Below are 24,251 nucleotides of genomic sequence, written 5' to 3'. Positions count from 1 at the left end.
TCGCGGTAATCAGTGCTACGGCTTCCGAGACAGAAAACATTGGCAGCGGTGGGATTCGAACCCACGCCTCCGAAGAGACTGGTGCCTGAAACCAGCGCCTTAGACCGCTCGGCCACGCTACCTACGCGCCACGGCGGTCACAGGAGCTGCGTTCTTACCCACGAGACCACACCGCAATGGCACAAAAACGAGAAGTAAAAATTGGCAGCGGTGGGATTCGAACCCACGCCTCCGAAGAGACTGGTGCCTTAAACCAGCGCCTTAGACCGCTCGGCCACGCTACCTGCGTCAGTGTTCTTCGCTTTTGTGAAACAGTGCGCGACACAGCTCCCTGTTCTGCTGCAACTGGCTGCTCATCCATTGCACCTCAAACAACTGCCCTTTTCGAATAGAGATTAACTACACAGGCAGCTGCCCGCGCTCTGGTGCGGCGGCATTGCGTGTTGATAATGAACTGGTAGTGCCACCTGCAGCCTGCGGGAACATGAGTGAAAAATGAAGAGGGCACTGTGATTTCAAACACTGAGTCACAATCGTCACTGCAGCGACAGCAAGGCAAAACTTTAAATTTGCCGTGACCAGGATTCGAACCTGGGTTATTGCGGCCACACGCAATGTCCTAACCACTAGACGATCACGGCCACGGAAGCACCGCCGAGAGCAGCTTCTCGCGACTGCAAGTGGCGATGCACAGCAAAGCTCAGCCCACACACCACTGTGTCTCCCCACAGCTGTGTCAGACGCGGTCTCCATTACATGTATACTGGCAAGCGAACGTGTCTGCGCTGTTAGGACACTAAGCAGTGTGGTTAGCTGCATCAACCCCCGTGGCAATGTCTTGCAGTCCTCCAGCTCTGTTGACCACAGGTAGGTGCCTCGATAAGAGGTGGATACATGTCGCATCGCTCTCGCCGTCACTTGTCACCACGAATCGTACTTAACGTAGTTTTCTGCAAGCGTCAGCGGAGCGTCAGTCGAGCTAAGTCGGGACAAGTCGCATAAGAGGAGCAACAAAATGCGCATTTCCGGTACCGGGAATCGAACCCGGGCCTCCTGGGTGAGAGCCAGGTATCCTAGCCACTAGACCACACCGGATAACGACGCCAGGGCTCCTCCTGCGAACACAGCAAGCTATACACAATCTACTTGACGACAACGCAAAAATTAGCGTTTCCACTTTATAGAACGTCGTGCTCTGGACACATTTCGTGGAGACGAACGCCAGCAATCGTGACACCAAACTGGGCCTGTGAATCCTGTCGTTGCACCACGCACTGATGCTGCTACGACAATTTAAGAAAGAGACGCTCACGGCTTGCCGCGCTGTTTTCGTCGCGGGTAATCAGTGCTACGGCTTCCGAGACAGAAAACATTGGCAGCGGTGGGATTCGAACCCACGCCTCCGAAGAGACTGGTGCCTGAAACCAGCGCCTTAGACCGCTCGGCCACGCTACCTACGCGCCACGGCGGTCACAGGAGCTGCGTTCTTACCCACGAGACCACACCGCAATGGCACAAAAACGAGAAGTAAAAATTGGCAGCGGTGGATTCGAACCCACGCCTCCGAAGAGACTGGTGCCTTAAACCAGCGCCTTAGACCGCTCGGCCACGCTACCTGCGTCAGTGTTCTTCGCTTTTGTGGAAACAGTGCGCGACAGCAGCTCCCTGTTCTGCTGCAACTGGGCTGCTCATCCATTGCACCTCAAACAACTGCCCTTTTCGAATAGAGATTAACTACACAGGCAGCTGCCCGCGCTCTGGTGCGGCGGCATTGCGTGTTGATAATGAACTGGTAGTGCCACCTGCAGCCTGCGGAACATGAGTGAAAAATGAAGAGGGCACTGTGATTTCAAACACTGAGTCACAATCGTCACTGCAGCGACAGCAAGGCAAAACTTTAAATTTGCCGTGACCAGGATTCGAACCTGGGTTATTGCGGCCACAACGCAATGTCCTAACCACTAGACGATCACGGCCACGGAAGCACCGCCGAGAGCAGTTCTCGCGACTGCAAGTGGCGATGCACAGCAAAGCTCAGCCCACACACCACTGTGTCTCCCACAGCTGTGTCAGACGCGGTCTCCATTACATGTATACTGGGCAAGCGAACGTGTCCTGCGCTGTTAGGACACTAAGCAGTGTGGTTAGCTGCATTCAACCCCCGTGGCAATGTCTTGCAGTCCTCCAGCTCTGTTGACCACAGGTAGGTGCCTCGATAAGAGGTGGATACATGTCGCATCGCTCTCGCCGTCACTTGTCACCACGAATCGTACTTAACGTAGTTTTCTGCAAGCGTCAGTCGAGCTATAGTCGGGACAAGTCGCATAAGAGGAGCAACAAAATGCGCATTCCGGTACCGGGAATCGAACCCGGGCCTCCTGGGTGAGAGCCAGGTATCCTAGCCACTAGACCACACCGGATAACGACGCCAGGGCTCCTCCAGCGAACACAGCAAGCTATACACAATCTACTTGACGACAAACGGCAAAAATTAGCGTTTCCACTTTATAGAACGTCGTGCTCTGGACACATTTCGTGGAGACGAACGCCAGCAATCGTGACACCAAACTGCGCCTGTGAATCCTGTCGTTGCACCACGCACTGTGCTGCTACGACAATTTAAGAAAGAGACGCTCACGGCTTGCCGCGCTGTTTTCGTCGCGGGTAATCAGTGCTACGGCTTCCGAGACAGAAAACATTGGCAGCGGTGGGATTCGAACCCACGCCTCCGAAAAGACTGGTGCCTGAAACCAGCGCCTTAGACCGCTCGGCCACGCTACCTACGCGCCACGGCGGTCACAGGAGCTGCGTTCTTACCCACGAGACCACACCGCAATGGCACAAAAACGAGAAGTAAAAATTGGCAGCGGTGGGATTCGAACCCACGCCTCCGAAGAGACTGGTGCCTTAAACCAGCGCCTTAGACCGCTCGGCCACGCTACCTGCGTCAGTGTTCTTCGCTTTTGTGGAAACAGTGCGCGACACAGCTCCTGTTCTGCTGCAACTGGCTGCTCATCCATTGCACCTCAAACAACTGCCCTTTTCGAATAGAGATTAACTACACAGGCAGCTGCCCGCGCTCTGGTGCGGCGGCATTGCGTGTTGATAATGAACTGGTAGTGCCACCTGCAGCCTGCGGAACATGAGTGAAAAATGAAGAGGGCACTGTGATTTCAAACACTGAGTCACAATCGTCACTGCAGCGACAGCAAGGCAAAACTTTAAAATTTGCCGTGACCAGGATTCGAACCTGGTTATTGCGGCCACAACGCAATGTCCTAACCACTAGACGATCACGGCCACGGAAGCACCGCCGAGAGCAGTTCTCGCGACTGCAAGTGGCGATGCACAGCAAAGCTCAGCCCCACACACCACTGTGTCTCCCCACAGCTGTGTCAGACGCGGTCTCCATTACATGTATACTGGCAAGCGAACGTGTCTGCGCTGTTAGGACACTAAGCAGTGTGGTTAGCTGCATTCAACCCCCGTGGCAATGTCTTGCAGTCCTCCAGCTCTGTTGACCACAGGTAGGTGCCTCGATAAGAGGTGGATACATGTCGCATCGCTCTCGCCGTCACTTGTCACCACGAATCGTACTTAACGTAGTTTTCTGCAAGCGTCAGCGGAGCGTCAGTCGAGCTAAGTCGGGACAAGTCGCATAAGAGGAGCAACAAAATGCGCATTTCCGGTACCGGGAATCGAACCCGGGCCTCCTGGGTGAGAGCCAGGTATCCTAGCCACTAGACCACACCGGATAACGACGCCAGGGCTCCTCCTGCGAACACAGCAAGCTATACACAATCTACTTGACGACAACGGCAAAAATTAGCGTTTTCCACCTTATAGAACGTCGTGCTCTGGACACATTTCGTGGAGACGAACGCCAGCAATCGTGACACCAAACTGCGCCTGTGAATCCTGTCGTTGCACCACGCACTGTGCTGCTACGACAATTTAAGAAAGAGACGCTCACGGCTTGCCGCGCTGTTTTCGTCGCGGGGTAATCAGTGCTACGGCTTCCGAGACAGAAAACATGGCAGCGGTGGGATTCGAACCCACGCCTCCGAAGAGACTGGTGCCTGAAACCAGCGCCTTAGACCGCTCGGCCACGCTACCTACGCGCCACGGCGGTCACAGGAGCTGCGTTCTTACCCACGAGACCACACCGCAATGGCACAAAAACGAGAAGTAAAAATTGGCAGCGGTGGGATTCGAACCCACGCCTCCGAAGAGACTGGTGCCTTAAACCAGCGCCTTAGACCGCTCGGCCACGCTACCTGCGTCAGTGTTCTTCGCTTTTGTGGAAACAGTGCGCGACACAGCTCCCTGTTCTGCTGCAACTGGCTGCTCATCCATTGCACCTCAAACAACTGCCCTTTTCGAATAGAGATTAACTACACAGGCAGCTGCCCGCGCTCTGGTGCGGCGGCATTGCGTGTTGATAATGAACTGGTAGTGCCACCTGCAGCCTGCGGAACATGAGTGAAAAATGAAGAGGGCACTGTGATTTCAAACACTGAGTCACAATCGTCACTGCAGCGACAGCAAGGCAAAACTTTAAAATTTGCCGTGACCAGGATTGGAACCTGGGTTATTGCGGCCACAACGCAATGTCCTAACCACTAGACGATCACGGCCACGAAGCACCGCCGAGAGCAGTTCTCGCGACTGCAAGTGGCGATGCACAGCAAAGCTCAGCCCACACACCACTGTGTCTCCCACAGCTGTGTCAGACGCGGTCTCCATTACATGTATACTGGCAAGCGAACGTGTCTGCGCTGTTAGGACACTAAGCAGTGTGGTTAGCTGCATTCAACCCCCGTGGCAATGTCTTGCAGTCCTCCAGCTCTGTTGACCACAGGTAGGTGCCTCGATAAGAGGTGGATACATGTCGCATCGCTCTCGCCGTCACTTGTCACCACGAATCGTACTTAACGTAGTTTTCTGCAAGCGTCAGCGGAGCGTCAGTCGAGCTAAGTCGGGACAAGTCGCATAAGAGGAGCAACAAAATGCGCATTTCCGGTACCGGGAATCGAACCCGGGCCTCCTGGGTGAGAGCCAGTATCCTAGCCACTAGACCACACCGGATAACGACGCCAGGGCTCCTCCTGCGAACACAGCAAGCTATACACAATCTACTTGACGACAACGGCAAAAATTAGCGTTTCACCTTATAGAACGTCGTGCTCTGGACACATTTCGTGGAGACGACGCCAGCAATCGTGACACCAAACTGCGCCTGTGAATCCTGTCGTTGCACCACGCACTGTGCTGCTACGACAATTTAAGAAAGAGACGCTCACGGCTTGCCGCGCTGTTTTCGTCGCGGGTAATCAGTGCTACGGCTTCCGAGACAGAAAACATTGGCAGCGGTGGGATTCGAACCCACGCCTCCGAAGAGACTGGTGCCTGAAACCAGCGCCTTAGACCGCTCGGCCACGCTACCTACGCGCCACGGCGGTCACAGGAGCTGCGTTCTTACCCACGAGACCACACCGCAATGGCACAAAAACGAGAAGTAAAAATTGGCAGCGGTGGGATTCGAACCCACGCCTCCGAAGAGACTGGTGCCTTAAACCAGCGCCTTAGACCGCTCGGCCACGCTACCTGCGTCAGTGTTCTTCGCTTTTGTGGAAACAGTGCGCGACACAGCTCCCTGTTCTGCTGCAACTGGCTGCTCATCCATTGCACCTCAAACAACTGCCCTTTTCGAATAGAGATTAACTACACAGGCAGCTGCCCGCGCTCTGGTGCGGCGGCATTGCGTGTTGATAATGAACTGGTAGTGCCACCTGCAGCCTGCGGGAACATGAGTGAAAAATGAAGAGGGCACTGTGATTTCAAACACTGAGTCACAATCGTCACTGCAGCGACAGCAAGGCAAAACTTTAAAATTTGCCGTGACCAGGATTCGAACCTGGGTTATTGCGGCCACAACGCAATGTCCTAACCACTAGACGATCACGGCCACGGAAGCACCGCCGAGAGCAGTTCTCGCGACTGCAAGTGGCGATGCACAGCAAAGCTCAGCCCACACACCACTGTGTCTCCCCACAGCTGTGTCAGACGCGGTCTCCATTACATGTATACTGGCAAGCGAACGTGTCTGCGCTGTTAGGACACTAAGCAGTGTGGTTAGCTGCATTCAACCCCCGTGGCAATGTCTTGCAGTCCTCCAGCTCTGTTGACCACAGGTAGGTGCCTCGATAAGAGGTGGATACATGTCGCATCGCTCTCGCCGTCACTTGTCACCACGAATCGTACTTAACGTAGTTTTCTGCAAGCGTCAGCGGAGCGTCAGTCGAGCTAAGTCGGGACAAGTCGCATAAGAGGAGCAACAAAATGCGCATTTCCGGTACCGGGAATCGAACCCGGGCCTCCTGGGTGAGAGCCAGGTATCCTAGCCACTAGACCACACCGGATAACGACGCCAGGGCTCCTCCTGCGAACACAGCAAGCTATACACAATCTACTTGACGACAACGGCAAAAATTAGCGTTTCCACCTTATAGAACGTCGTGCTCTGGACACATTTCGTGGAGACGAACGCCAGCAATCGTGACACCAAACTGCGCCTGTGAATCCTGTCGTTGCACCACGCACTGTGCTGCTACGACAATTTAAGAAAGAGACGCTCACGGCTTGCCGCGCTGTTTTCGTCGCGGGTAATCAGTGCTACGGCTTCCGAGACAGAAAACATTGGCAGCGGTGGGATTCGAACCCACGCCTCCGAAGAGACTGGTGCCTGAAACCAGCGCCTTAGACCGCTCGGCCACGCTACCTACGCGCCACGGCGGTCACAGGAGCTGCGTTCTTACCCACGAGACCACACCGCAATGGCACAAAAACGAGAAGTAAAAATTGGCAGCGGTGGGATTCGAACCCACGCCTCCGAAGAGACTGGTGCCTTAAACCAGCGCCTTAGACCGCTCGGCCACGCTACCTGCGTCAGTGTTCTTCGCTTTTGTGGAAACAGTGCGCGACACAGCTCCCTGTTCTGCTGCAACTGGCTGCTCATCCATTGCACCTCAAACAACTGCCCTTTTCGAATAGAGATTAACTACACAGGCAGCTGCCCGCGCTCTGGTGCGGCGGCATTGCGTGTTGATAATGAACTGGTAGTGCCACCTGCAGCCTGCGGAACATGAGTGAAAAATGAAGAGGGCACTGTGATTTCAAACACTGAGTCACAATCGTCACTGCAGCGACAGCAAGGCAAAACTTTAAAATTTGCCGTGACCAGGATTCGAACCTGGGTTATTGCGGCCACAACGCAATGTCCTAACCACTAGACGATCACGGCCACGGAAGCACCGCCGAGAGCAGTTCTCGCGACTGCAAGTGGCGATGCACAGCAAAGCTCAGCCCACACACCACTGTGTCTCCCCACAGCTGTGTCAGACGCGGTCTCCATTACATGTATACTGGCAAGCGAACGTGTCTGCGCTGTTAGGACACTAAGCAGTGTGGTTAGCTGCATTCAACCCCCGTGGCAATGTCTTGCAGTCCTCCAGCTCTGTTGACCACAGGTAGGTGCCTCGATAAGAGGTGGATACATGTCGCATCGCTCTCGCCGTCACTTGTCACCACGAATCGTACTTAACGTAGTTTTCTGCAAGCGTCAGCGGAGCGTCAGTCGAGCTAAGTCGGGACAAGTCGCATAAGAGGAGCAACAAAATGCGCATTTCCGGTACCGGGAATCGAACCCGGGCCTCCTGGGTGAGAGCCAGGTATCCTAGCCACTAGACCACACCGGATAACGACGCCAGGGCTCCTCCTGCGAACACAGCAAGCTATACACAATCTACTTGACGACAACGGCAAAAATTAGCGTTTCCACCTTATAGAACGTCGTGCTCTGGACACATTTCGTGGAGACGAACGCCAGCAATCGTGACACCAAACTGCGCCTGTGAATCCTGTCGTTGCACCACGCACTGTGCTGCTACGACAATTTAAGAAAGAGACGCTCACGGCTTGCCGCGCTGTTTTCGTCGCGGGTAATCAGTGCTACGGCTTCCGAGACAGAAAACATTGGCAGCGGTGGGATTCGAACCCACGCCTCCGAAGAGACTGGTGCCTGAAACCAGCGCCTTAGACCGCTCGGCCACGCTACCTACGCGCCACGGCGGTCACAGGAGCTGCGTTCTTACCCACGAGACCACACCGCAATGGCACAAAAACGAGAAGTAAAAATTGGCAGCGGTGGGATTCGAACCCACGCCTCTGAAGAGACTGGTGCCTTAAACCAGCGCCTTAGACCGCTCGGCCACGCTACCTGCGTCAGTGTTCTTCGCTTTTGTGGAAACAGTGCGCGACACAGCTCCCTGTTCTGCTGCAACTGGCTGCTCATCCATTGCACCTCAAACAACTGCCCTTTTCGAATAGAGATTAACTACACAGGCAGCTGCCCGCGCTCTGGTGCGGCGGCATTGCGTGTTGATAATGAACTGGTAGTGCCACCTGCAGCCTGCGGAACATGAGTGAAAAATGAAGAGGGCACTGTGATTTCAAACACTGAGTCACAATCGTCACTGCAGCGACAGCAAGGCAAAACTTTAAAATTTGCCGTGACCAGGATTCGAACCTGGGTTATTGCGGCCACAACGCAATGTCCTAACCACTAGACGATCACGGCCACGGAAGCACCGCCGAGAGCAGTTCTCGCGACTGCAAGTGGCGATGCACAGCAAAGCTCAGCCCACACACCACTGTGTCTCCCCACAGCTGTGTCAGACGCGGTCTCCATTACATGTATACTGGCAAGCGAACGTGTCTGCGCTGTTAGGACACTAAGCAGTGTGGTTAGCTGCATTCAACCCCCGTGGCAATGTCTTGCAGTCCTCCAGCTCTGTTGACCACAGGTAGGTGCCTCGATAAGAGGTGGATACATGTCGCATCGCTCTCGCCGTCACTTGTCACCACGAATCGTACTTAACGTAGTTTTCTGCAAGCGTCAGCGGAGCGTCAGTCGAGCTAAGTCGGGACAAGTCGCATAAGAGGAGCAACAAAATGCGCATTTCCGGTACCGGGAATCGAACCCGGGCCTCCTGGGTGAGAGCCAGGTATCCTAGCCACTAGACCACACCGGATAACGACGCCAGGGCTCCTCCTGCGAACACAGCAAGCTATACACAATCTACTTGACGACAACGGCAAAAATTAGCGTTTCCACCTTATAGAACGTCGTGCTCTGGACACATTTCGTGGAGACGAACGCCAGCAATCGTGACACCAAACTGCGCCTGTGAATCCTGTCGTTGCACCACGCACTGTGCTGCTACGACAATTTAAGAAAGAGACGCTCACGGCTTGCCGCGCTGTTTTCGTCGCGGGTAATCAGTGCTACGGCTTCCGAGACAGAAAACATTGGCAGCGGTGGGATTCGAACCCACGCCTCCGAAGAGACTGGTGCCTGAAACCAGCGCCTTAGACCGCTCGGCCACGCTACCTACGCGCCACGGCGGTCACAGGAGCTGCGTTCTTACCCACGAGACCACACCGCAATGGCACAAAAACGAGAAGTAAAAATTGGCAGCGGTGGGATTCGAACCCACGCCTCCGAAGAGACTGGTGCCTTAAACCAGCGCCTTAGACCGCTCGGCCACGCTACCTGCGTCAGTGTTCTTCGCTTTTGTGGAAACAGTGCGCGACACAGCTCCCTGTTCTGCTGCAACTGGCTGCTCATCCATTGCACCTCAAACAACTGCCCTTTTCGAATAGAGATTAACTACACAGGCAGCTGCCCGCGCTCTGGTGCGGCGGCATTGCGTGTTGATAATGAACTGGTAGTGCCACCTGCAGCCTGCGGAACATGAGTGAAAAATGAAGAGGGCACTGTGATTTCAAACACTGAGTCACAATCGTCACTGCAGCGACAGCAAGGCAAAACTTTAAAATTTGCCGTGACCAGGATTCGAACCTGGGTTATTGCGGCCACAACGCAATGTCCTAACCACTAGACGATCACGGCCACGGAAGCACCGCCGAGAGCAGTTCTCGCGACTGCAAGTGGCGATGCACAGCAAAGCTCAGCCCACACACCACTGTGTCTCCCCACAGCTGTGTCAGACGCGGTCTCCATTACATGTATACTGGCAAGCGAACGTGTCTGCGCTGTTAGGACACTAAGCAGTGTGGTTAGCTGCATTCAACCCCCGTGGCAATGTCTTGCAGTCCTCCAGCTCTGTTGACCACAGGTAGGTGCCTCGATAAGAGGTGGATACATGTCGCATCGCTCTCGCCGTCACTTGTCACCACGAATCGTACTTAACGTAGTTTTCTGCAAGCGTCAGCGGAGCGTCAGTCGAGCTAAGTCGGGACAAGTCGCATAAGAGGAGCAACAAAATGCGCATTTCCGGTACCGGGAATCGAACCCGGGCCTCCTGGGTGAGAGCCAGGTATCCTAGCCACTAGACCACACCGGATAACGACGCCAGGGCTCCTCCTGCGAACACAGCAAGCTATACACAATCTACTTGACGACAACGGCAAAAATTAGCGTTTCCACCTTATAGAACGTCGTGCTCTGGACACATTTCGTGGAGACGAACGCCAGCAATCGTGACACCAAACTGCGCCTGTGAATCCTGTCGTTGCACCACGCACTGTGCTGCTACGACAATTTAAGAAAGAGACGCTCACGGCTTGCCGCGCTGTTTTCGTCGCGGGTAATCAGTGCTACGGCTTCCGAGACAGAAAACATTGGCAGCGGTGGGATTCGAACCCACGCCTCCGAAGAGACTGGTGCCTGAAACCAGCGCCTTAGACCGCTCGGCCACGCTACCTACGCGCCACGGCGGTCACAGGAGCTGCGTTCTTACCCACGAGACCACACCGCAATGGCACAAAAACGAGAAGTAAAAATTGGCAGCGGTGGGATTCGAACCCACGCCTCTGAAGAGACTGGTGCCTTAAACCAGCGCCTTAGACCGCTCGGCCACGCTACCTGCGTCAGTGTTCTTCGCTTTTGTGGAAACAGTGCGCGACACAGCTCCCTGTTCTGCTGCAACTGGCTGCTCATCCATTGCACCTCAAACAACTGCCCTTTTCGAATAGAGATTAACTACACAGGCAGCTGCCCGCGCTCTGGTGCGGCGGCATTGCGTGTTGATAATGAACTGGTAGTGCCACCTGCAGCCTGCGGAACATGAGTGAAAAATGAAGAGGGCACTGTGATTTCAAACACTGAGTCACAATCGTCACTGCAGCGACAGCAAGGCAAAACTTTAAAATTTGCCGTGACCAGGATTCGAACCTGGGTTATTGCGGCCACAACGCAATGTCCTAACCACTAGACGATCACGGCCACGGAAGCACCGCCGAGAGCAGTTCTCGCGACTGCAAGTGGCGATGCACAGCAAAGCTCAGCCCACACACCACTGTGTCTCCCCACAGCTGTGTCAGACGCGGTCTCCATTACATGTATACTGGCAAGCGAACGTGTCTGCGCTGTTAGGACACTAAGCAGTGTGGTTAGCTGCATTCAACCCCCGTGGCAATGTCTTGCAGTCCTCCAGCTCTGTTGACCACAGGTAGGTGCCTCGATAAGAGGTGGATACATGTCGCATCGCTCTCGCCGTCACTTGTCACCACGAATCGTACTTAACGTAGTTTTCTGCAAGCGTCAGCGGAGCGTCAGTCGAGCTAAGTCGGGACAAGTCGCATAAGAGGAGCAACAAAATGCGCATTTCCGGTACCGGGAATCGAACCCGGGCCTCCTGGGTGAGAGCCAGGTATCCTAGCCACTTTTTTTTTTTTTTTTTTTTTTTTTTAACCCTGGACCCTTAGGTTAAAAGCCTAATGCTCTACCGACTTTTTTTTTTTTTTTTTTTTTTTTACAGCATTCTTTTAAGTCCAAAGGGAACACACACAGACACACACACACACACACACACACACACACACATACACACACACAGACATACACACACACACACTTAAATAAAAAGAAGATATAATTGGTTTCTAATGCAAACAGCAAAGGGTGGATTTGTACCTCAATTTTGATATACTGGGAGTGCATAATTAATTCATATTTTTTTTTCATTGTGTAAAGTTAGAGGTGACAGTGAGATTCAGGCCTGCGGAAGCAAAGTGGGCAGGGGTCGAAGCCCGAGGCCTGGCCACGACGACTCCACCGTCCTGTTTCCGAAAGGCACCTGTACAAGGGCGTAGTATTATCCCCTACTGTCTCGGTTCGTGGTCGCTCGTTTGTTTTTCTTGAGCGCCCTAAAGGTCCACGAAATCTTCAGTCCTGGATGTAAAGAAGAAACATACACCAAGGCGGTAAATCCCGAAACAGTATAAAAGAAAATGGCTCACACAGGTGTCCTTAGCCAACACCCTCTCTTTCAAATGTCAGGCTAAGCATATTTGCAAAATCATCACGGAGGCCTGGCAATCGCAAGCGCTGCCAGTAAGCAGTAAGCATGTACTGCCGAAATGCTAGGTGTCCATCGTCTTCATGACAACTGATGACAAAATGTACGAAATGTCCAATCAACCACATGACTGTATGGAGCTTCGTTCGCGGAAAAAAGGAGGAATCGGGCCGGACGATGATGTCAATAGTATAAGCGGCTTCAGCAGACCTAGTGACAAAAGCAAGTTGTTTCCTGAGCCAACGCCAATTGGCAAGGTGCCCACAGCAGGTGAATCGATGTTCAAGGGTATCCAGGAGACCACACCGAGTACAGGTGTCCGTGTCAGAAAGACCAATACGGTGCAGTCGTACATTGGTGGGAACCAAATTATTTATTACCCTATACCACGTGGACGCCACGGCCATAGAGTGGATCGGCAGACTAACATTCTTCCAGACGTTCCTCCAGGACACAGATGGAGACGCCAGTTCTATTGGATTGGGACCGGCCAGCCCCTCCCAGCGGGCAATCAAGCCCTTGGTCGTTGGCACCGGTCGCCGCAAGAAGACGTCACCGAGGTAACTCACCGCAATGTAAAACTCCCGAATGTGTTTCAGCTTAATATTTAGCCGTCCGACATCGACAGGTGGAGCAAGGCTCGCCGGACGCACAACAGTAAAAAGCCTGGATGTAATTGAAGTCTCTTCTTGCGTAACAATTAGAGTCGTTCGGCGGACGTACAAAGCAGACGCCTTGCGAGTAATGTCAGAGAGGCCCAAGCCTCCGGAGATACGCGGTTTCGTCATAACCTCGTAACGTAACTTGAATAGATGGCCCTTCCATATAAACCTGCTAGACAATTGGCGCAACCTTTTCGCCACCATCATGGGAAGTGGGAACAGCTGAGCAACATAATAAGCTTTACATAGAACGTAGGTGTCTAAAATTCTGACTTTTTGCAAAATGGTAGCAGAGCGCTGCTCATGGACCATCAGAGCCCCCTGTATCTTCTCGGTGACAGATTTCCAATTGAGAGCCGCCATTTTTAGAGGACACCGATCAATGATAATCCCCAAGGACGTATGGCGATCGACAAAAGTGGCCCAAGGGACATCAGCATCGCGAAATCCTCGAATATCAAGGAACTTACATTTACCCTGATTGAGACGCGCTCCAGAGACACGACAGTATGCATCAACTGCCCCTTTCAACAACCGGATATCATCACGTTGACGGAGGAGAACAACGACATCATCCGCATATGCCTTAACAGAGAGCTTCCCACCAGAGAGGGACATACCCTGAAGCTTGAGAGCAATAGTCCGAAGCAGCGGTTCCAGGGACAATACGAATAAAGACATAGAGAGCGGACTACCCTGAGGCACTCCGCGGCGGATAGCAATGGGCGGCGTCAGCTGCCCATTGACTGACACCCGAGCTGTTATTCCCCTATACAAATTGCCAAGAACACCACGTGATGAAGCGTTAAAACCTATTGTACCTAAAACATGATCTAAAAACACATGACTGACGTGATCAAAAGCCTTGTAAAAATCAAGGAAGGCAAAGGCACAATGTACGTTTGTAACCGCCGCAACCGAGACAACATCCCGATATTCGGCTACTGGTGTCAGAATAGATCTATCATGAAAACAACATTGATGTGCACCAATCACACCCCGAAGCAGAGAAGACAACCGGCTATTGAGCGCTCTAGCAGCTGTCTTGTAGTCAAAGTTCAGCAATGTGAGCGGACGAAGATTGGCAGCAGATAAACGACCAGAGGACTTCGGAATTAAAACAATTTTCCCTACTTTAAAATCGGCAGGCACATCCACCCCCCTGACAATCTCATTTAAAATCTGCGTAAAAATGCCACCCAAAAGAGGCCAAAAACGGAGATAAAATTCTTTAGGCAGGCCGTCTGGACCCGGCGATTTACTGGACGGAGAGCGAGCAATAAAATCGAAAACATCATCTACCTGGAACTCCCGGAGAAATTCGCCGTTCGCGTCAGGCGCGATCGTCGCAGTTAGATCCCCAAGGACATCATCCGAAAGAGACTCACCAGAATCATCGGCAGAATATAGACTAGTATAATACTGATGAAGAGCACGAACCATTTCCTCCTGTGCAATAAGCTGTCGTCCATCATCCACCGTAAGAGAAGAGATGAAGGAGCGACGACGACGAGTCTGATGCCGTAGCAGGTGGTACAAGGATGTCAGCTCACCTTCAACAAGAGAGTGAGGTTTCGACTTAACTCGCAGACCATCCATCTGTCGTCGTTTAAGGCTCAAGAGCTTGGCTTTAATACGACGAACATCATGGATCCGCAGTGGAGAGGTACCCGCCGCGACATATAGTTCACGCAGGACAGAGTAGTAATATTCATACGTGTTCTTAAAATCACGCGCCCTTGCAGCACAGTAAAAAATCAAAGTCTGACGAATCTTGGGCTTGGCAAACGCAGTCCACCAAACCAGCAAGGAGGGGTATCGCGGGACAGAGCGAAGACATCGCTCCCACACGCCACTTATAACATCATCCATAGCACTGTCGGCAAGGTGGGAAACATTTAACATCCACTGGGAACGATAAAGTTTTGCAGGTTGGTGACTAAGATTTACAGTTGCAGTAAAAGCACAATGGTCAGAAAAACTAGTAGGAATAACATCGACAGAAAGAATTTTATCACATAAAAAATCAGATAAATAGAATCTGTCGAGTCTACTGCATGAGGACCCGGTAAAAAACGTATATTTCACCAGGGTTGGATATTTGTGTTCCCAAACATCACGCAGATGCATCGTACGAACTAAGTCATGTAAATCACGGCAATAATTAAAATTGGGGGACTGGTCTGCAGGGCGTAAAACACAATTAAAATCGCCTCCGAGCAGGAGACTCCGAGGACTCTGGCGCAAAAGATAAATAAGCTCTTCTTTATAAAAGCGCGATCGAGCCACAGTGTGACCCGAACCAGAGGGGGCATACAAAACAACGAGGCGGAGATCAAAAAGACGACAACCAATCCCACGGCCAGAGTCAAGGAATTCAATGTCAGTAATAGGAATGCCCTCTCGAGAGAAAAGAGCAGTTCCTGTTGAATATTCCGGCGCGACATTAAAAGCAGTTTGAAATCCAGGTAGAGAGAGATCAGAAAACAACACTTCCTGCAAAAACACTACGTCCGCACAGGCGTCGTAAATAAACTGCCGCAAAGAGGCAATGCGAACGTCGGACTCAATACGGTTAACATTTAAGGTAAGAAAGGTGTATGCTTGAACCATAGACAGAAAAGCGAGAAAACAAATCACCTACACCGACGCACCAGCGTCACAGTCCATACCAGGGGTGACGGAGGCATCCGAGGGAGGGGGAGTGCTACCCCGTTCCGCGGATCCCTTACGTTTCGGTTTTTTACGAACAGCATTAACGTTCGGCTGAACGCGTAACTTGCGTCGGCTGACGGGCAAGGAAGCTTCAGCCGCCGGTGACGTAGGAGGGTCAAGTTCTGTATCCGACACCACCCGCGCCGGTCCACATGCGGGATCCGGGGTCGCGGCGGAAACATCCGACGAAACGGAATGGTCAACACCTGCACTAGCTTCCGGCAAACATGGACTGCACGGAGGCGAAACGTGAGCAGGAAGGTCCGAGGCCGCAGAGTTGGAAGGAAGCGGAGCAGCTCCGCTGGCAGAGGTATGGGGCAGCGAAGCAGGAAGTTGTCGCGGCTCCACTTGTTGTGACATCGAAGTCGGTTTGGAAGACGGCGCCAACAGGCCCGACCGACGTCCCGACTCGAGAGAAGCTGCGTCGGAGGCCGGAGGGGGGCCAGCAGCCGCCACCGGAACCGCTACCTCAGGAGGGCAGGGAGCAGCTACAGTACACAGTGGCTCGGAGGATGCCGGTCGCTCGGACTGGGGCATCTCAGGGAGATCCTCATCCGTACTATTTCCATCGTGTGGGCGACGCCTCTTATTATTCAAAAGTGGCACACCCACCTGAGGGACAGACGGAACAACATCAGATTTAGCACGCAAAGGAGGAAATTCTGTGTCAGGGGTGCGCAAAACCTGTGGCGGGGCGCTACTACCACTGGACTGTGCTACACCAAGAGCAGAACCACCTGCAACGAGGTCAGCGACCGTTAACTTGCGACGCTGTTCGAGAGAATTTTTTAAAACAAAAACCCTCCGCGGACAGTCAGTACGCACGTGACCACTTTCATTGCACAAAAAACAGGTGCCAACCTGACCACTATATGTTACATGGACACGATATCCACCGATCTGCAGGTGAGATGGAATATTCTGCTTAATGTGCATTTCGACTGAACGAATACCACTGTAACATTGCAGGCGATGTTGGCTTGACCAGCGTTCAAGGCGAATGCTCTTTACATCACCATACTTCTGTAGACCCTCCTTAAGATAGACATTATCCACCTCCGGTGGAAGGTTGTAAACACGAACATTGGTATACGTGATGGAAGCATTGGAAAGCAGAACGGTACTTACAGAATCATCCCGATGCCGAAAGAGAACTTGATGACCATATTTAGAAAGAATTTTATCAACCTGAAGTGGGTCCATGAACTTAACAAAGAAAACATACAGTTCGGTATCAAAATAAGCAGTGTGCACCTGATCCGAATGAACACCAAAGGTATCTACCAACCAATCATGTATCTCAAGGGAACTAGGTTGCACATTGCGGGTTGACTTGTCGAAAGTAAAACTAACTGTAGCCTGACGAGGAATAACCTGGGACGACATTTTCAAAATAGGCGGTCGAAACCGCTACACACAACACACTGAAATAAGGACAGAAAGTAACAAAAGGTACGAAACAACGACGGAGAAACACTCACAGAAGTTGCAACACAACACGTAAACAACGATAGTCCACTATACGTAACGCTACGGCGGAGCGGATGACTAGGCACGTCCACACTGCACGGCGTCTAAAGCGGAACTGAGCCACTAGACCACACCGGATAACGACGCCAGGGCTCCTCCTGCGAACACAGCAAGCTATACACAATCTACTTGACGACAACGGCAAAAATTAGCGTTTCCACCTTATAGAACGTCGTGCTCTGGACACATTTCGTGGAGACGAACGCCAGCAATCGTGACACCAAACTGCGCCTGTGAATCCTGTCGTTGCACCACGCACTGTGCTGCTACGACAATTTAAGAAAGAGACGCTCACGGCTTGCCGCGCTGTTTTCGTCGCGGGTAATCAGTGCTACGGCTTCCGAGACAGAAAACATTGGCAGCGGTGGGATTCGAACCCACGCCTCCGAAGAGACTGGTGCCTGAAACCAGCGCCTTAGACCGCTCGGCCACGCTACCTGCGTCAGTGTTCTTCGCTTTTGTGGAAACAGTGCGCGACACAGCTCCCTGTTCTGCTGCAACTGGCTGCTCATCCATTGCACCTCAAACAACTGCCCTTTTCGAATAGAGATTAACTACACAGGCAGCTGCCCGCGCTCTGGTGCGGCGGCATTGCGTGTTGATAATGAACTGGTAGTGCCACCTGCAGCCTGCGGAACATGAGTGAAAAATGAAGAGGGCACTGTGATTTCAAACACTGAGTCACAATCGTCACTGCAGCGACAGCAAGGCAAAACTTTAAAATTTGCCGTGACCAGGATTGGAACCTGGGTTATTGCGGCCACAACGCAATGTCCTAACCACTTTTTTTTTTTTTTTTTTCTTTTTTTTTTTTTCATTTTGTTCGATATAGTTCGTTGCGTGTGGTCTGGGCGGACGTCACAAGACATCCGTTAAAGTTGATCGTTGAATCCTTGACTCAGTTTTTTTATTGCAGAGAGCACACAGGCCTCTGACCGAACACGCTGAGCTACCGTGCCGGCTATCAGGATGGCCGGAGACGGGATTGAACCGTCGTCCTCCCGAATGCGAGTCCAAACCACTAGACGATCACGGCCACGGAAGCACCGCCGAGAGCAGTTCTCGCGACTGCAAGTGGCGATGCACAGCAAAGCTCAGCCCACACACCACTGTGTCTCCCCACAGCTGTGTCAGACGCGGTCTCCATTACATGTATACTGGCAAGCGAACGTGTCTGCGCTGTTAGGACACTAAGCAGTGTGGTTAGCTGCATTCAACCCCCGTGGCAATGTCTTGCAGTCCTCCAGCTCTGTTGACCACAGGTAGGTGCCTCGATAAGAGGTGGATACATGTCGCATCGCTCTCGCCGTCACTTGTCACCACGAATCGTACTTAACGTAGTTTTCTGCAAGCGTCAGCGGAGCGTCAGTCGAGCTAAGTCGGGACAAGTCGCATAAGAGGAGCAACAAAATGCGCATTTCCGGTACCGGGAATCGAACCCGGGCCTCCTGGGTGAGAGCCAGGTATCCTAGCCACTAGACCACACCGGATAACGACGCCAGGGCTCCTCCTGCGAACACAGCAAGCTATACACAATCTACTTGACGACAACGGCAAAAATTAGCGTTTCCACCTTATAGAACGTCGTGCTCTGGACACATTTCGTGGAGACGAACGCCAGCAATCGTGACACCAAACTGCGCCTGTGAATCCTGTCGTTGCACCACGCACTGTGCTGCTACGACAATTTAAGAAAGAGACGCTCACGGCTTGCCGCGCTGTTTTCGTCGCGGGTAATCAGTGCTACGGCTTCCGAGACAGAAAACATTGGCAGCGGTGGGATTCGAACCCACGCCTCCGAAGAGACTGGTGCCTGAAACCAGCGCCTTAGACCGCTTTTTTTTTTTTTTTTTTTTTTTTTCTCGGATCGCTGGATTCAGAGTCCAGAGTGCTAACCGTTACACCATTTTTTTTTTTTTTTTTTTTTTTTTTTTTTTTTTTTTTTTTTTTTTTTTTTTTTTTTTTTTAGCTAGTTGATAATCATGGGATTCTTAGCCTTCGTAGGATAATGATATTTCTTCGAATTATAGTAAAATTGCTTGCTCTTACAGGCATTACTCGTTTAATGTGCTATATAGGTCACATAGTCGCACCAATATTCAGCCGTTTCATAGACATCTCGTTTTTAATACAAACGTAGAAACTACACCCCTGAGCCTATCGCTGTTACTTCCTCGGCGAGAAACGCTTATTACAGAAAATTTAGACTAAACGAAGGTTCCACCGAGATTCGAACTCGGATCGCTGGATTCAGAGTCCAGAGTGCTAACCGTTACACCATTTTTTTTTTTTTTTTTTTTTTTAAAGGATTCGAACCTGAAATCTTCGGATCCGAAGTCCGACGCCTTATCCATTTGTTTTTTGTTTTTTTTTCGTAGTTTTTGTGTTTACTTTACATATTCTCGTGAGGATATGTCTGAGAATCCGAATTCAGGATGCGGTGCCTGTCGCTGCTGAAGTACTCTGATTGTTTAATCTGAAGGGCCGGTCGTTGACGAGGAACGGTACCAATGAAGAGTGAGGAGGTGTTATCCAACACCTTTCTTTTCAAAAATAATGGCGATCATGTTTCCAAAATTTTTTTTGTCTGCGGAGAACCGTGTCATTTGCCACTGCGCTGTTCGCATGTAAGTTTCAAAACTTACGAGATCGTCGTCGCCATTGTGGCAAATAACATATGTCACATAGTGTCCCAGTAGCCACATCACAGTGTTGTTCTTGGTCGCAGGATAATATGTGGTGTCTGGCCAGAGGAGGAAATCGGTGGAGTGACTGGCCGCACTGCTGCGAGTTAAGAGACCCAAACGTTGTTGCACCCATTTCCAGTTAAGTAGATGGCCACCGCATGTAAATCTGTGGCGTAAGGTGTCGACCAGGCCACAACGCGCACATCGAGCACTGTCTTGTAAGCCTATGCGGTGCAACCGTTCATTTGTGGGGATAACACTATTAACAACCTGATACCACGTGGATGCCACAACGGAAGTATGGATGGATAAGCTGATGTTGTGCCAGACTATATTCCATTGGACACTTGGGTGTTTGATTTCCATGGGGTGGTGTATCATAGTTCGATGCCATCTGTCGAGCAGAACCTTTGTCGATAAATCCGACCTGTGAACAACGGCGCCCCCGATGTAACTTACTTCGAGATAGTAGTACCGGACATGTTTTAGTTGAAAATTGATGTGTCCTACAGCAGAGGGTGGACGGAGATCTATAGGACGTAAAATGTGGAAGAGCCAATGTGTTACACTGAGCGGTTCCTTCCTCAACAACATGGTAATACGTTTGATGTACAAGGCCGTACACTTTCTGTCGATGTCTGGTAAATTGAGTCCTCCAGCCTTCCGTGGCATGGTCAATGTGGTATATTTCGATTTAAAAATGTTCCCTTGCCAGAGAAAATAGTTGGAGAGTTTCATAAGTCGCTTCGCCTGTAACCTTGGAATCGGAAAAATTTGGGCCATGTAGTAGGCTTTACTGAAAATGTAAGTGTCGAGGAGACGAATTCGTTGAAGCAGGTTGATAGACCGCCAGTTGTTTTCGCGAATAGCGCCGTGCATGGAATCGGCGATCCGCCGCCAATTTTTGGCACACATTTTCAGTGGGCATCGATCGACAATCATACCTAAGGTTGTGTGGGTTTCCGCAGTTTGTGCCCACGGGACGGTTACGTTTGCCAATCCACGGATTTTGACGAATCTGCATTTATCGGTGTTGATTCGTGCTCCAGAGACACGGCAGTAGTTATCAATTTCGGACTTAAGGATCGGTATTTCTTCTTCGGCCCGTATTAAAACCCCGACATCATCGGCGTAAGCGCGAACCACAAAAGAAGGACCGGTCGTGGTCAGGCCGGTCAGTTTATCGGCGACGGAGCGTAGGAATGGTTCGAGCGCCAGCACGAACAAGAGCATGGAGAGGGGGCTCCCCTGCGGGACCCCTCTTTGAATCTCGATAGGCTGCGTGAGCTGTCCATTGACGCTAACCTTTGTTGTAATACCAGTTATCAGGTGTCGTATGATGGCAATAACGCTTTCATTGAATCCACAATGCTGCAGGAAACGCATGAGATAATCATGACTCACTCGATCGAATGCTTTAGAAAAGTCAACAAATAAGAATGCACAGTTCACGTTAGTCACCGATGCTATCGAAATAATGTCTCTATATTCCGAGATGGGTGTCATAATGGACCGACCAGGGAAACAAGATTGATGATTTTGGACCACCTTTTTCACCACCGCCGTTAGTCTGCTATTTAGTGCTCTGGCAAAAGTTTTATAATCGAAATTGAGTAGAGTTATCGGACGATAATGATCAAGAGCTTTCCGGTGTTTGCGTTTGGGAACCAAGACAATTCTGCCTTCCTTGAGGTCTGCCGGCAAGGGAGTCCCGCGCATCACCTCGTTGAGGACTGTTGTAAAGGCTTGTCCAATGAGAGGCCAGAAGCGCACATAGAATTCTTTCGGCAGCCCATCAGGGCCGGGGGATTTTCGTGACGGGGAACTAGTGATCAGGTCCAGGACGTCATCCGCATCAAAATCTTGCAATATCGCGCAGTTATCGGCGTGCGTGACTTCTGAAGATGGAGTACAGAAAGCCACAGGGTCAACAGTCCCACGGGTAGCACATTGCGAGTACAGTTGAGTAAAATATTCGGCAACGGCGCGAAGGATATCCCTCTGATGAGTGAGGAGGACCCCATCAGCGGTCTCAAGTTCCTCAATAAACGTTCTCTGGCGGTTCGCACGGTGCTTGATAAGGTGGTACAGGGACGTGACTTCGTCTTCCTGAAGCGACTTAGTTTGAGCTTTGGTCTGCAGCCCCGCAAGTTGTGTACGCTTTATGGCTAGTAGTTTGGCCTTGATTTTCTTGATCCCTTCCAAGTTCGTATTCGTTACGGTTACTTGCGTATACAACTCCCGCAATACCGTCTGGTAAAAATCGATGGTTCGTTTGGTATCCTGGGCCCGTTGCCAGCCATAATTTTTCAGAGTTTGTCTCATCCTCCGTTTGACCACCTCATTCCACCAGGCGATAGTGGTAGCGTACTTACAACGTCGCTTGAGACAGTCCGTCCACGTCGCATGAATAACATCTTGTATGTAATTATCCGTCAGGAGAGAAACATTGAGGCTCCATTGATTCCGGAATCGGTGAGTCCATTGTCTGTCTAAACTGATCGTTACGGAAAGGGCACAATGGTCTGAAAAGCTAGCTGGAATGACATCCGTGTCGAGAACACGATGGCAGATATTCTCCGTGACGTACAACCGATCAAGGCGGCTGCATGCCGTCGAAGTAAAGTACGTAAATTTAACCTTAGTGGGGTTCTTGAGTTCCCATGCATCCTGCATTCGCAGATGACGTACCAGATCATGCAATTCCCGACAGTAATTGAAGTTCGGAGACTGATCTTTTCGATTGAGGACACAATTGAAGTCGCCACTAAGGATGAATTGTGATGGGTTCCGTCGCAACAAATAGATGATGTCTTCTTTGAAAAATTTGGCTCTATCGGATTTGCGAGTTGAACCAGACGGTGCGTAGATGTTCACTATGGTGACGTCAAAAATTTGACAGGCAATACCCCTACCACACTCGAGTATTTCAATGCTTCGAACAGGGATGCCCTCGCGTAATAAAATGGCTGTGCCTGTGCTCGTGTCTTTCGTTACATTTGCTATCGTATGAAAACCAGGGACGGGGAGACTTAACATAGACACTTCCTGTAGCAGTACAACATCGGCTTCAGAGTCGTAGATAAACTGTCGCAACAACGCTGTTTTCAAAGCTGACGTGATCCTGTTAATATTAAGAGACAGAAATTTATATGCCTGGGTCGTGCCCATCGAAGGAGGAAGAAAGCTTCATTGCATTAGCGGCCCAGTCCATCGCACTGTCAGACGGCGAATTTACAGTGCCAGGTTCGCGTCCAGATTCCGCGGCTCCTTTGGTCGGAGTCTTTCTTCGGGCCGCGGAGACATTTGGTTTGGGTTTAGTTTTCCGTCGTCCACCAGTCGGGAGTTCCATGGCAGAAGGTGGGGTGGGCGGATCATGACTGAAATCGGTAGTCGGAGTGCCGGCTTCCTCCACTGTAGCTAACTCGTGCGAAATCGCGGCGGCGGAAAGCAAGGTGTGTTTGTTTGTATCCACACGGTCTGTTGGTAAACAGTCTTCCGGCCTCTGAGGTTGGTTGTGTTCAGCGACGGGCGGGTTGGTGTTTACAACGGTCTCCGGACCAACGTCCTCGTCGGGTGGCTGTAGAGCCGACATCGGACGGTCGTCCACTTGTTGTGCATCCAAGTCGGGTAGTGGCGGGCCGGCCGGCGGCGTCACAACAGTCAGCTGTAAACACTGGTCGACACCGTTGTTGACCGACGCCGCCGGGGAAGCAGCGGCGTCGGAGCCCTCACCTATGCTGTCCACGGCAAGGGTTTCCTGCGAGGGAGGGTTCGCGTCCGTGACAGATATCTGGTCGTTGGCCGACAACTCTTCATCAGTTCCACTATCGTCACAGGTACGGCGTCGTTTGTTACCGACCGATAACGTGGTGCTGACAGCAAGTGGAAGCTTCTCGCTCTTTTGTGCTAAAGGCGGGAAGGACTCGTTGCTAAGATCGGGTTCAACGGCCTCTGACGTACTGGGTTGCAAAGTTGTCTCCCCCAACTTCTGATGTTGGGTCATAATATCAGCTAGTGTCAACCTCTGGCGTTTTTGTAGGGAGTTTTTAAGCACGAAAACACGCCGAGGACAATCACTGCGTAAATGACCACTCTCGTTACAAATATAACAAGTTTCGACTTGCCCACTATAAACGACATGTGCTTTATAGCCACAGACCACGATATTCGAGGGAATATTAACTTTAATGCTCATATCAACAGAACGAACCCCACTGTAGCATTGCAATTTGTGTTGGCTAGACCATTTTTCCATTCTGATTTGCCGAATA

The 24,251-nt window shown here is 51.5% G+C and overlaps 36 non-coding genes across 36 annotated transcripts; all 36 read right to left on the bottom strand.

Annotated features, from left to right (window-relative positions):
* Nucleotides 1-40: 40 nt before the first annotated feature.
* Trnal-cag lies at nt 41-122 on the bottom strand. Its single transcript has one exon. It is a non-coding gene; the product is annotated as a tRNA-Leu (tRNA).
* An 80-nt stretch (nt 123-202) lies between these two features.
* Trnal-aag lies at nt 203-284 on the bottom strand. Its single transcript has one exon. It is a non-coding gene; the product is annotated as a tRNA-Leu (tRNA).
* Nucleotides 285-1,023: 739 nt separating this feature from the next.
* On the bottom strand, nt 1,024-1,095 carry Trnae-cuc. Its single transcript has one exon. It is a non-coding gene; the product is annotated as a tRNA-Glu (tRNA).
* A 278-nt stretch (nt 1,096-1,373) lies between these two features.
* On the bottom strand, nt 1,374-1,455 carry Trnal-cag. Its single transcript has one exon. It is a non-coding gene; the product is annotated as a tRNA-Leu (tRNA).
* An 80-nt stretch (nt 1,456-1,535) lies between these two features.
* Trnal-aag lies at nt 1,536-1,616 on the bottom strand. The gene has a single exon. It is a non-coding gene; the product is annotated as a tRNA-Leu (tRNA).
* A 288-nt stretch (nt 1,617-1,904) lies between these two features.
* Trnah-gug lies at nt 1,905-1,976 on the bottom strand. The gene has a single exon. It is a non-coding gene; the product is annotated as a tRNA-His (tRNA).
* A 372-nt stretch (nt 1,977-2,348) lies between these two features.
* Trnae-cuc lies at nt 2,349-2,420 on the bottom strand. Its single transcript has one exon. It is a non-coding gene; the product is annotated as a tRNA-Glu (tRNA).
* A 279-nt stretch (nt 2,421-2,699) lies between these two features.
* On the bottom strand, nt 2,700-2,781 carry Trnal-cag. Its single transcript has one exon. It is a non-coding gene; the product is annotated as a tRNA-Leu (tRNA).
* Nucleotides 2,782-2,861: 80 nt separating this feature from the next.
* Nucleotides 2,862-2,943, bottom strand: Trnal-aag. Its single transcript has one exon. It is a non-coding gene; the product is annotated as a tRNA-Leu (tRNA).
* A 286-nt stretch (nt 2,944-3,229) lies between these two features.
* On the bottom strand, nt 3,230-3,300 carry Trnah-gug. Its single transcript has one exon. It is a non-coding gene; the product is annotated as a tRNA-His (tRNA).
* A 383-nt stretch (nt 3,301-3,683) lies between these two features.
* Trnae-cuc lies at nt 3,684-3,755 on the bottom strand. Its single transcript has one exon. It is a non-coding gene; the product is annotated as a tRNA-Glu (tRNA).
* A 279-nt stretch (nt 3,756-4,034) lies between these two features.
* On the bottom strand, nt 4,035-4,116 carry Trnal-cag. Its single transcript has one exon. It is a non-coding gene; the product is annotated as a tRNA-Leu (tRNA).
* Nucleotides 4,117-4,196: 80 nt separating this feature from the next.
* Nucleotides 4,197-4,278, bottom strand: Trnal-aag. Its single transcript has one exon. It is a non-coding gene; the product is annotated as a tRNA-Leu (tRNA).
* Nucleotides 4,279-4,565: 287 nt separating this feature from the next.
* Nucleotides 4,566-4,637, bottom strand: Trnah-gug. Its single transcript has one exon. It is a non-coding gene; the product is annotated as a tRNA-His (tRNA).
* A 380-nt stretch (nt 4,638-5,017) lies between these two features.
* On the bottom strand, nt 5,018-5,088 carry Trnae-cuc. Its single transcript has one exon. It is a non-coding gene; the product is annotated as a tRNA-Glu (tRNA).
* Nucleotides 5,089-5,364: 276 nt separating this feature from the next.
* Trnal-cag lies at nt 5,365-5,446 on the bottom strand. Its single transcript has one exon. It is a non-coding gene; the product is annotated as a tRNA-Leu (tRNA).
* An 80-nt stretch (nt 5,447-5,526) lies between these two features.
* Trnal-aag lies at nt 5,527-5,608 on the bottom strand. The gene has a single exon. It is a non-coding gene; the product is annotated as a tRNA-Leu (tRNA).
* A 288-nt stretch (nt 5,609-5,896) lies between these two features.
* Trnah-gug lies at nt 5,897-5,968 on the bottom strand. Its single transcript has one exon. It is a non-coding gene; the product is annotated as a tRNA-His (tRNA).
* A 382-nt stretch (nt 5,969-6,350) lies between these two features.
* Nucleotides 6,351-6,422, bottom strand: Trnae-cuc. Its single transcript has one exon. It is a non-coding gene; the product is annotated as a tRNA-Glu (tRNA).
* Nucleotides 6,423-6,700: 278 nt separating this feature from the next.
* Trnal-cag lies at nt 6,701-6,782 on the bottom strand. Its single transcript has one exon. It is a non-coding gene; the product is annotated as a tRNA-Leu (tRNA).
* Nucleotides 6,783-6,862: 80 nt separating this feature from the next.
* Trnal-aag lies at nt 6,863-6,944 on the bottom strand. The gene has a single exon. It is a non-coding gene; the product is annotated as a tRNA-Leu (tRNA).
* Nucleotides 6,945-7,231: 287 nt separating this feature from the next.
* Trnah-gug lies at nt 7,232-7,303 on the bottom strand. Its single transcript has one exon. It is a non-coding gene; the product is annotated as a tRNA-His (tRNA).
* Nucleotides 7,304-7,685: 382 nt separating this feature from the next.
* On the bottom strand, nt 7,686-7,757 carry Trnae-cuc. The gene has a single exon. It is a non-coding gene; the product is annotated as a tRNA-Glu (tRNA).
* Nucleotides 7,758-8,035: 278 nt separating this feature from the next.
* On the bottom strand, nt 8,036-8,117 carry Trnal-cag. Its single transcript has one exon. It is a non-coding gene; the product is annotated as a tRNA-Leu (tRNA).
* An 80-nt stretch (nt 8,118-8,197) lies between these two features.
* Nucleotides 8,198-8,279, bottom strand: Trnal-aag. Its single transcript has one exon. It is a non-coding gene; the product is annotated as a tRNA-Leu (tRNA).
* A 287-nt stretch (nt 8,280-8,566) lies between these two features.
* Nucleotides 8,567-8,638, bottom strand: Trnah-gug. The gene has a single exon. It is a non-coding gene; the product is annotated as a tRNA-His (tRNA).
* A 382-nt stretch (nt 8,639-9,020) lies between these two features.
* On the bottom strand, nt 9,021-9,092 carry Trnae-cuc. The gene has a single exon. It is a non-coding gene; the product is annotated as a tRNA-Glu (tRNA).
* A 278-nt stretch (nt 9,093-9,370) lies between these two features.
* On the bottom strand, nt 9,371-9,452 carry Trnal-cag. The gene has a single exon. It is a non-coding gene; the product is annotated as a tRNA-Leu (tRNA).
* Nucleotides 9,453-9,532: 80 nt separating this feature from the next.
* Nucleotides 9,533-9,614, bottom strand: Trnal-aag. The gene has a single exon. It is a non-coding gene; the product is annotated as a tRNA-Leu (tRNA).
* A 287-nt stretch (nt 9,615-9,901) lies between these two features.
* Nucleotides 9,902-9,973, bottom strand: Trnah-gug. The gene has a single exon. It is a non-coding gene; the product is annotated as a tRNA-His (tRNA).
* A 382-nt stretch (nt 9,974-10,355) lies between these two features.
* Trnae-cuc lies at nt 10,356-10,427 on the bottom strand. Its single transcript has one exon. It is a non-coding gene; the product is annotated as a tRNA-Glu (tRNA).
* A 278-nt stretch (nt 10,428-10,705) lies between these two features.
* On the bottom strand, nt 10,706-10,787 carry Trnal-cag. The gene has a single exon. It is a non-coding gene; the product is annotated as a tRNA-Leu (tRNA).
* Nucleotides 10,788-10,867: 80 nt separating this feature from the next.
* On the bottom strand, nt 10,868-10,949 carry Trnal-aag. The gene has a single exon. It is a non-coding gene; the product is annotated as a tRNA-Leu (tRNA).
* Nucleotides 10,950-11,236: 287 nt separating this feature from the next.
* Nucleotides 11,237-11,308, bottom strand: Trnah-gug. The gene has a single exon. It is a non-coding gene; the product is annotated as a tRNA-His (tRNA).
* Nucleotides 11,309-17,646: 6,338 nt separating this feature from the next.
* Trnal-cag lies at nt 17,647-17,728 on the bottom strand. The gene has a single exon. It is a non-coding gene; the product is annotated as a tRNA-Leu (tRNA).
* A 980-nt stretch (nt 17,729-18,708) lies between these two features.
* On the bottom strand, nt 18,709-18,780 carry Trnae-cuc. The gene has a single exon. It is a non-coding gene; the product is annotated as a tRNA-Glu (tRNA).
* Between the last annotated feature and the right edge of the window lie 5,471 nt (nt 18,781-24,251).

Source organism: Schistocerca piceifrons, unplaced genomic scaffold, assembly GCF_021461385.2.
Source record: "Schistocerca piceifrons isolate TAMUIC-IGC-003096 unplaced genomic scaffold, iqSchPice1.1 HiC_scaffold_464, whole genome shotgun sequence".
Lineage (NCBI taxonomy): Eukaryota > Metazoa > Arthropoda > Insecta > Orthoptera > Acrididae > Schistocerca > Schistocerca piceifrons.
The sequence above is the reverse complement of the archived record's forward strand: the minus strand, read 5'-3'. Positions and strand labels throughout refer to the sequence as shown.